Below are 10,444 nucleotides of genomic sequence, written 5' to 3' on the forward strand. Positions count from 1 at the left end.
CTACATGTACTTCTAATTATTAAACATAATTCAGTTTCATTTGATTTATGTCTGTATCATTCCTTTCTGTGCACTGACACGTCCTTGCAGAGGGTGAGCTGTGTGGCCTCTCCTGGTGGCAAGGCATTCCATGAAAGTGGCTTACAAGAATACCATGAAGTATATCATGAAGGCACATTTGAATTTCCATGTGATTATCACATGGAGATTCCTTTCCCTCAGTGGCCAAGATTATTGATATTTAATGTTGCTTCCCACTCTTCAGTCTTCAGTTTATAGCTCCTAACAGAATATTCTTTTAAGAAATGTGTCATAAAGACACACGCACACATATGTTTATTGCGGCACTATTCACAATAGCAAAGATTTGGAATCAACCCAAATGTCCATCAGTGACAGACTGGATTAAGAAAATGTGGCACATATACACCATGGAATACTATGCAGCCATAAAAAAGGATGAGTTCGTGTCCTTTGTAGGGACATGGATGCAGCTGGAAACCATCATTCTCAGCAAACTATCGCAAGAACAGAAAACCAAACACCACATGTTCTCACTCATAGGTGGGAATTGAGCAATGAGATCACTTGGACACAGGAAGGGGAACATCACACACTGGGGCCTATTGTGGGGATGGGGGAGGGATAGCATTAGGAGATATACCTAATATAAATGACGAGTTAATGGGTGCAGCACACCAACATGGCACATGTGTACATATGTAACAAACCTGCACGTTGTACACATGTACCCTAGAACTTAAAGTATATATTTAAAAAAATACATACACACGCACCAAAAAAAAAAAAAAAAAAAAAAAGTGTCTTAAAATCACTGAGTACAGGGTTCAATTTACAACCCTTGTTACTTGGAGAAATTTGAAAAATAACTTGTTCTTGACTCAATAATTCTGAGCAATTTACAGTTTTCTCATCCCATTATAAGGATACTAAAAACAATTCATTTTTTTTCCAGTAAAAACAAGTTTTTCAGTTCAGTCATTGTGAATCCCATACTTGTACTTCTCAGTGGAGATAATGGACTGAGATGACACCACTTTTCCTAAATGAGAATAAGAGAATCATAGGCAAGTTGCCATTGGATTATTACAGCTTTGATTTGGCTAGAGCTTTCATAGCTCTCCTCCATCTTATATGATTATAAAAAATTTATGTTTTCTCATTTAAGAGAGCGTCTTTTAGCCAATTACCTGCTAAGAATCAGAATATAGGACATTTAAATATCATGAAACAATTAGTGAATGTGGCAGACATTATGCATTACCTTCCTTTAGTTCTTGCTAATAGGACCCCAGTATAATTCCTGGCAGCAATAAGTCCAGTTTCAATGGAACACTTAGGATTTGTGTAAGCATATTATGACTTTCTGGCTCTCCTTTGCCAGATAATTGCCATCTCTGTCTCCTTGGAAGTTAGGGATAGAACTGGAACGTCAATGTGCTAAAGGAAAGATTCTCTAACTTGGCTGTTCCCACCCCTACTGCTTCTTGCCTTGGGACCTTCAAGTGACAAGTCTATGATAAAACACTAAATCCTTAGGAAGATGGAGAAAAGGATAGCAGTTGTTGAATTTTTGAAGACACATTTCAGCTGCTGAACCACCCACAGATTTTTTTTACCTCTGTGTTTTTAAACAGTAAACCATGGATAGCTTCTAAAGTTGAAGCTACTGGCTATTAGACTTTTTGTTATTTGTAGCCTAATGCACACTGACTGATGTAATATAAGTGAACATTATATTTCCACATCTGTAACAGCCACAGACTCTACCCCAGGGTAAGGACCAGTCTCTGTCCAGATTATGAGGTGCTCCTCTAAAATATATTGCTTTTATTCTCTGCTTAAGTATGTGCCACCCATTTATTCATAAATTCAGCTTGCATTCATTTGCTTTTAATATGTGTTCTTTTCTCTGCCATCTAGGATCTTCTGAGCATTTTGTTTAATATTTCCAGATAACAGTGAGTAGTAGGTGAGCCTACTTCTATCCCAGCATTATAATGAATGCTTTACTTTTCAGATTGTATGACTATCTCTTTGGGCTAAAGCAGTACTATCTAATAGAAATATAGTGAGAGTGACATATGTAATTTTCTAAAAGGAGAAAAATACATGTACATTACAATACAACAGTAATATCTTATCCAATGCAATGGTTAGAGTGAAATGTAATCCTACCAAACAATAAAGTTGTATTTAATGGAAAAAATATTTTGCATTGCTTCAGTTTTAAAATGAAAATTAAATACAATTAAAATTATAGTTCCTCCATTGCACCGGCCACATTTCAAGGGCTCAATAGCTACATGTGGCTACTGGCTACTGTATGAGATAGGTCAGACCTATTCTCTAAACTCCTTGAGGGCAGGAACTGTGTTCTATCTAGGTTTTACCTTAGTTATTGCTGCTTCTGGAACGCTTTTCAGGTACTCCAAGATGGGGTTAAGTGCACCTGTTATGTGCTCCTACAACCCTCTGTGCTAACTTCTATGGTGGGGTGCTTATACAGCCTGTGTTGCAATTACTTATTTCCTTGCAATTATGTTCATTGTCTGAAGATCTGTGTCTGATTCTGTGCACTGGAGTCTGCCCTACTCCCTCAGTCTGGTTGGTGCTATGTCCTGTCTTGGACTTGTTGAGTTTCTTCTGCCTCCATCAGCAACTGGTTTTATGATCAGCCTCACTGCAGAGGCAATGACTCCACTGGCTTCCTGAGCCTAGGCTCCCCCTGGAGTGCTTCATCATGGCTTATGCCTCACCTTATTTACATGTTGTGGTCTCTTGATATAGACTGGCCCAAAACCATTCTTTTACAGTTTTGGGATTTCCTGTTCCACCTGCCAGACTAGATTTCCTCCCAAGGCAACCTCAATTTACAATTGTTTGGGTTGTACAGTGACAGGGCACTCCTCCAGGGGATGACATTTTCTTGTAGCAACTCTAGATATGAATAGTTATTTTGACAACATTCCAGCAGATGGCAGTAAAGCGTTTTGAGCAAGGGTTACCTTTTTCTAGTTCGCAGGAGGTCCCCAAATAAGCTAGCATCTGTGCAGCCAGTGGAGCCCGCCTGTAAACCTAGCAGAAGGATTTAGTTGCAGCTTCTTGCTCCTTTCCTCTCAACCCTTATCCTTATCCTTGTAGTTAATCATACCTGGCCAGGTATAGAAAAGATGTAGTAAATTGGAAGAGCCTCATATTTGGGGAATGAGATACATTTATTTAATCTCATTTCCTGTTGCCAAGCATCACAGGATACGGCTGCAGGGACCACCCCCAGCTTGCCTCAGTCCTTGTACTCTGCTTTCATTCCCTTTCTTTCTGCAATCATCTGTAGGCAATGCCTACACTCTAGGATGATTCTGATTAAGCTGCTTGTATGGAGCATCAATTTCTTTATGGGCACCAATGGTGTTTATCTCTACAGATTGGAGGAACATTCTGTACAGGATTTGTATTTTAAGAAATCCATTTAAAACCATTAAAAGGAAAGAGCAGAGAAATGAAAGGGCACTATCTAGTGGTTCTAAGAGAAGGAAGGTGCTGAAATGCTTATGATGCTAATTTGCCTTTTAGTCCCAGTTGTCTGGAGTAGTGGAATGGTATCTAACTGTTAGAGATGTGAGAGATCTATAAAGCTGCGAACATGTCTATGTGTCCATCAGGAGAAATGCAGTTCTTTAATTACCAGCTCAATGAAGATGCATTTCAAAGTGCATTTGGGAAGGAGAATCTATAACCACCCTCCTGTAGGCCTATACTCCAGCCCTCAACTCAGTAGGTTCCAGGGAAGAAAGCACATCACAACGTGTGGCATTGACTCCATCTGTCCTGTTTCACAGGGCTGACTTTATCCCAGATAATCTCCCCTTCTCCCCACCTTTTCTGGAAATGCATTTCTGCTTAAGAGAGCAAAATCAGTCATTATCTGGTTTGGTTCCTTTGGGGTTGGACTATTACAGATTATTTTTTGATGGTTTGTGGGTCAACTTGATACAGGGGTACGGCATCATGACATACTGCTCAGGAGAACTGCCTGCCGATTTGGCATGGTGGAATTTTCTCAACTTTCTTTCTAGAAGCTATGTAACAGATATGACTAAAGTTAAAGGAAACTTGTCACATTGTGAGACATTTTATGGGTGTGAAATGGTTCTAGCATTGGTATGCTTTGTCAAGTAGTTATGTAGCTTTGGAAATTTGTCCTCTTTGGATTCTGCTTCTCTTACATTAATGTCAGATATGAAGGAGAAATTTCCGGAACTCTGACTTTGAGTTCTGTGTAACCTGGAACACATTTCCACTGCAAATATTGAACTTCTAAGAGGAAGAATAGCAAGTGCCTGGCACTTCGCTGCCACCTTGCCCATTATCAATTCCACTTCTCTATTCTCTTGGTCTAGGCTTAGGTGTGGACTCAGAATCTTTCTGTTCATCACACTGAGGTTTCCATTTTCTTATCAGCTTCTAAGGACAATTCGTTTTTCATGACAACAGTTATCTTCACAGACTCACCAGGATAAACTCTCATATCCAATTTTCAACGTATGTCAAGGAATGAATGTCTGAATGTGAAAACAAATGAAATGAAGTGCAACAAACAGTAACAATAAGGACAGAGGCTATATCAATATTAATGAATGATGTTTGTGCTATGCTATATTAAGTAGGAGAGAGAGAATTTATAAAAAAAAATCTTAAATTTGGTCTGGAAGAGCATCCTCACATCTCAGTATAGGGAAAAAAAATCCCGCTTGGCTAATAACATGTTAGCAGTTCATAGTTTCTTTTCTTCGTTCAAGGCCTTATATCCTATGTACTTTTATGCTAATCATTTGAATCTTATTTAAATGCAGTATTATATAGTCAGTACTTATTCATGGTATCCATTTTCACTGGTGAGTCTCAGACTTTATGGGTAACAGAATTTCCTAGGGAGTTTTAAAAAATACGATTCTGTGGGCCCCATCTCCAGAGAGTTTGACTTAATAGGTCTGAGGTGATATCTAAGAATATGATTTTTAAAATCAAATCCCTCATATTTCTTAGGTCATAATTTGCAAAATGGTCGCCATGCTCAGGTGAAGTATTTCTCTCTTGAGCCTAAACTCAAGTATCATGGCTTTCATTTGTCATGTAAGTGAGCCACATGGTACAAAAATTTAATTCTGTGGTGCTCAGCTTGCATTACGTGTTAAAGAGTAGATTCAGGAAGCTGTATGGCAAACAGTGGTAGTTCTTGAGAATGACCCCTAATGGCAAAAATATTCATCTATCTATGTGATAATATTATACTTTTGGTATCCCCTGATGGAAAAACATGGAATAATAAGATGCTATGAGTTCAGTAAAACTTATATGCATCTAGATTTCATTAGTCCCAACAGCACTTATGAACATTCCAAGGTCTTGGTGTATATATCTTTGAAATATATCATGTATTTAATCAACATATAGTAGATTAGAAGACATCATTAAAGAGTTTCATATGCTAACCCATTCTGTGTGTCCTCCTCTCTACCCTAAGGGGTTCTTGACAGAAATTTGATTATTTTGGAATAGGGAAAAGCCCAGAAGACTTGGGTTTGAATTATACAAATAATAGATACTGGCTGAGTCATATAGTTACTTAATCCATAAACCTCAGTTTCTGTAAAAAGATGATGACACATATATATTAGATATACTTTTATTTCAGATTCAGAGGGTACATGTGCAGGTTTATTTCATGAGCATATAGTGTAATGCTGAGATTTGGAGTACAATTGATCTTGTTACCCAGGTAGTGAGCATAGTACTCAGTAGGTATATTTTCAGGCCTTGCCCCCACTACCTCCATCCCCCTTCCAGTAGTCCTAAGTGTCTATCATTCCCATGTGTACCCAATGTTAAGCTCCCATTTATAAGTGAGAACATGCAGTATTTGGTTTTCTGCTCTTGCATTAATTTGCTTAGGATGATAGCTTCCAACTGCATCCCTGTTGCTGTCAAGAACATGATTTTGTTCTTTTTTATAGCTGCATAGTATTCCATGGTGTGTATGTACCACATTTTCTTTATCCAATCCACCATTGATGGATACCTGTGTTGATTCCATGATTTTGCTATTGTAAATAGTGTGGCAATGAGCATACAAGTGCGTGTATTTTTTTGGTATAACAATCCATATTCCTTTGGGTATATAGATCATGGTTCAAATGGTAGCTCTGTTTTAAGCTCTTTGAGAAACATGATGTTAATTTTGTATAGTATCTTGCAGGTGTTCTCTTGATTTCTTGTGTCTGGATGTCTACCTCTGTAGCAAGATTAGGGAATTTTCTTGAATTATTCCCTCAAATATGTTTTCTAGGTTGTTTATGTCTTCTCCTCTCTCAGGAGTGCCAATAATTCATAGATGTGCATAATCCCATTACATGATCCCATACTTCTTGAAGACTGTTCTTTTTTTTCAATTTTGAAACCATTTTTTTTTTGTGTGAAGTGGTTATTAACAAGTCTATATAAGGTTAGGATTCCAATTAAAAGTTTTAAATTGAAAGCCTTCAAGGTTCAGTTGTATGTCATGTAGCGAGGAGTAGCACTGAATTTGGCATAAGACTTAATGACCTTATTTACAGCTTCCAAGAAATCCTTCTCAGTAGCAATTTTTCACCATGCTCTGATGGCAAACATACCAGCTTCTGTGCAGACGCTTCATTCTCAGCACCAGTGCCATTTGGACACAGTCATGCTAACAATTCAAATCTGATATATCTTTCAATACTCATCGAATAAGCGTGAATCTTAAAGATGGGGGTCCGACCCTCTAGATCGGGCAAGTTAAATTCAATTTTTCTGTCTAATCTCCCTGACCTCATCAGTGCTGGATCCAAATTATCAGGTCTGTTAGTGGCCATCAGCACTTTAATATTGCCTCCAGGATCAAAACCATCAAGCTGATTGATCAGTTCCAACATTGTTCTCTGCACTTCATTGTCACCTCCAGCATCAACATCAAACTGAGTCCCTCCAATAGCATCAATTTCATCAAAGAAGATAAGGTAGGCTTTTTTTTTTTGTCTGGCCATTTCAAAGAGCTCATGAACCTTTTGAGCCCCCTCACTGACATATTTCTGTACAAGCTCAGATCCAATAACTTGAATGAAGCACGCATCAGTCCGATTAGCAACTGCCTGCACACAGAGTGTCTTCATGTACTGGGTGGATTAAAGAGCAGCATGCCCTTGGGAGTCTCAGTGCCAATATTCACAAACCTCTCTGGATGAAGTAATGAGGTTTCGACTACTTCTCGCAATTTCTCAATCTATTCCTTACAGTCACCAACATCACTGTATGTGACATCAGATTTTTCCTCCACGTGCATCATGATAACCGTTGGGTCAATCTGAGGCTAGAGGCAATGGAATGTGAATTTGATACTTATTTCTGTCCACACCTACTCTTATCCCTTCTTCAATGTCAGTGGGTGCCACCTGATCACTAAAGTCCACCACAAACTTGGCAAACTGCCTTACACTGACAGTGTATTTTGGGTCCTCTGAATCAGCATTGATGATCTTTGTACACCTGGCAACCTGTAAAGGCTGTTTACTCTGGAGTGTCTGCTTATCTGCAGCCAAATTCCAGAGTGCTGGTGGGGCCAGGCCAGTTTCAAATTCTTTAATACCAGCAAGCTCATTAATTTTCTTGAGAAGTTGCTGAATGCCATCTTCAACTTGCTTGATCTGCCTAGAGTAAGTGCTCTGACCATAAGTTTTCAGCAAGGCAATATCCGCCTCATCCAGAACTTGGATGGGCTTGTCATCCTTCTCGTCTTCTTTGGTCTTCCGCTGATTCTCACCAAGGTAATCTGGCATTTTAGCAGTTCCAAATGCCTCTGCTCCTTACTGATTACACAGCACCTTCCTTGCTTCCGGTGGTATCTGAAGACTGCTCTTTTTAATTGTTTTTTCTTTATTTTTGTGTGATTGGATTAGTTCAAAAGAATAGTCTTCATCCTCTGACAGTCTTTCTTCTGCTTGACCTAGTCTATTGATAAAGCTTTCAGTTGTATTTTAGAATTCCTTAAGTGGTTCCAGAAGCTCTGACTGATTTCTTTTTAAGATGTTTATCTCTTTCTTCATTTCCTGGATTTCTTTAGAAGTTTCTTTGTGTTGATTTTCAACTTAGTCTTGGCTCTTGTTGAGCATCCTTGCTCCATGGTTTGAATTGGTTATTATTTCTGAATTTCCATTTTGGTCAAGGATCATTGCTGAACAGCTAATGTGATCCTTTGGTGGTTTCACAATGTTCAGATTTTTCATGGTGCCAGAATTCTTACACTGGTTCCTTCTCATCTGGAGAGTCTGGTGCTACTAATTCTTGTATTTATTTTCATGCTGGTAGAATTTTTTTCTTTCTCTGTATATTTTTCCATTTCTCTCCTTCCCTAGAGGATGTGACTGTAGAGTATGTTGGGTAACATCTTTTGGCTTTGCTTCTATAACCCTATGCACTTTTGTGGGCAGGTTTTATATTGGGCTGTGTGATTCAACTTACAGACCAGTAGATGGTGCTGACAGGTATGAGCCAGTTGCTGCACAAACAGATGGGTATGTACATGGTCTTTGTTTACAGTGAGGTGCTCTCTGTTGTTTTAGGTGATGGACTGGACAGTAGAGTGCTTGGTGCCCTGTGCTTCTTGTTCTGTGGAGGTGGAGAGACACAGCTAGGCAGAGTTGGAGCCTTTGACTTGCCCACGAATACCCCGATGGTGAGTGCAGGCACCAGCCCTGTCAACGGTGGCTGGGAGGAGCTCCTGGTGAAAAGCACTGAGATCTTTGGGGCGGGGCAAGTGGTTGGTGAGGGGTCTGCATGGACTCCTCATCTTTGATAGGTAGGAACATGGTCTATTTTCCTATTATGCCCCTGTTCCAGGGCTGATGACTCCTCATTCAGATACACACTGTAGTCTGTGTCTAGACCAATGTGGCTGAGAGCCTCAGAAAATGCCTCTTTTGTGACTTTCCATTAAAGTGGTTTGGGGCAACTTCATCACTCAGCCTGATACAAATAGCTTTATGGCAGGGCTGTTCTCTGATGTGGCAGCACTGCTGCTTTGTGTAAAGGCTGGGGCTACGCCTTTGGGCTTGTGTGAGAAGTGGTTAGGTGCCAGCAGAATTTGAATAAGGTAGGTAGTTCCTCAGTTTCCAGGCCCCTAGATGGTCTGCTGAACAGTGTGTATGAGTCCTGAAGGGTCTGGAGCCAGATCAGGCTAGCCCAGGGTCCTGGTGCTGACTGCGATGGAGAGGGGCAGGCTGGTCCCTGGGTCACTGGATGAACTCTCAGGCAGGGGCAGGCAGAATGCTTGGGTGGTAAGAACCCGAGGGGAGAGCATAAGCCTGTGGGGGTAGGGATTTCAGGACTCTGGGCTGCAGCTGAAATGCTCGTGTGGAGGCAGGGTGCTTGTACTGGGTACCAGAAGGTGGCAAGCAGAGGCAGGGAGTTGTAGGGTGTGCAGTCTGCCCAGTTCTTCATATCTGGGCAGTGGTATCCTTGTTGGAGATGTGTGAAATCATTCAGTCTCTTTGTTTCCACCTCAACCTGAGGGCAACAGGGGCGGGGACAGAGGGTTTTTCAGTTATATTTCTTGGAGTTCCATCCCACAGGACCCCAGAGCTGCAACTTTCTGCAGTATTCAGGCAGGGGCCGCTGTGCTGGGAGCCTCAGCTGGTGGTCCCCGCCTGGTGAGGAGCGGCAGAGGTGGGGTCTGCAGTTGGTCTGCTCCTCAGTACTGTGGCTGTAGCAGCTGTCCTACGGGCTTGCAAAAGAGCCCGTCTTGCCTGTCTTCCCTTGTTGGCAGCACATTGACAGCTGGTGTCAGACTGCTCCAGAATCCAGTGCTTGTGGAGCTCCATGTGGGCTTCAGAGATGTCTCTGCATGGACTCCAGATGGTTCTTAGTGTTGGTCTGGAGGCCTGGATGGGTCAGGGGAGTTCTCCTGTGCCCAGGATTGCAAAGGGCTTGTGGGGACAGTGTGGATCCCCAGCGGTTCTCATCATTCACTTTGTTCTTCCTTGTTCTCTGTGGGTCCCATGCTTCTTTGGTGAATCGCAATGTGATCTCTTAGAATATCCACTTGAAGAGCCAGTGTTTACTCACGTTTGTTTCTTCTCTGTGGGAGCAGCTAGCAGGCATCTTCATATATGTGTGTGTGTGTGTGTATATATGTGTGTGTGTGTGTGTGTGTGTGTGTATATATGATCTTACTCTGTCACTAGGCTCGAGGGCAAGGGCCTGATCATAGCTTACTTCTTTTTTTTTTTTTTTTTTTGAGACGGAGTCTCACTCTGTAGCCCAGGCTGGAGTGCAGTGGCCGGATCTCAGCTCACTGCAAGCTCCGCCTCCCGAGTTCACGCCATTCTCCGGCCTCAGCCTCCGAGTA

General features: G+C 41.2%; 1 pseudogene; it reads right to left on the reverse strand.

Moving 5' to 3' along the window:
- Nucleotides 1-873: 873 nt before the first annotated feature.
- Nucleotides 874-10,242, reverse strand: LOC110742645 (annotated as a pseudogene).
- Nucleotides 10,243-10,444: the final 202 nt, after the last annotated feature.

The sequence above is a fragment of the Papio anubis genome, chromosome 2 (assembly GCF_008728515.1).
Source record: "Papio anubis isolate 15944 chromosome 2, Panubis1.0, whole genome shotgun sequence".
NCBI classification, from domain to species: Eukaryota; Metazoa; Chordata; class Mammalia; order Primates; family Cercopithecidae; genus Papio; species Papio anubis.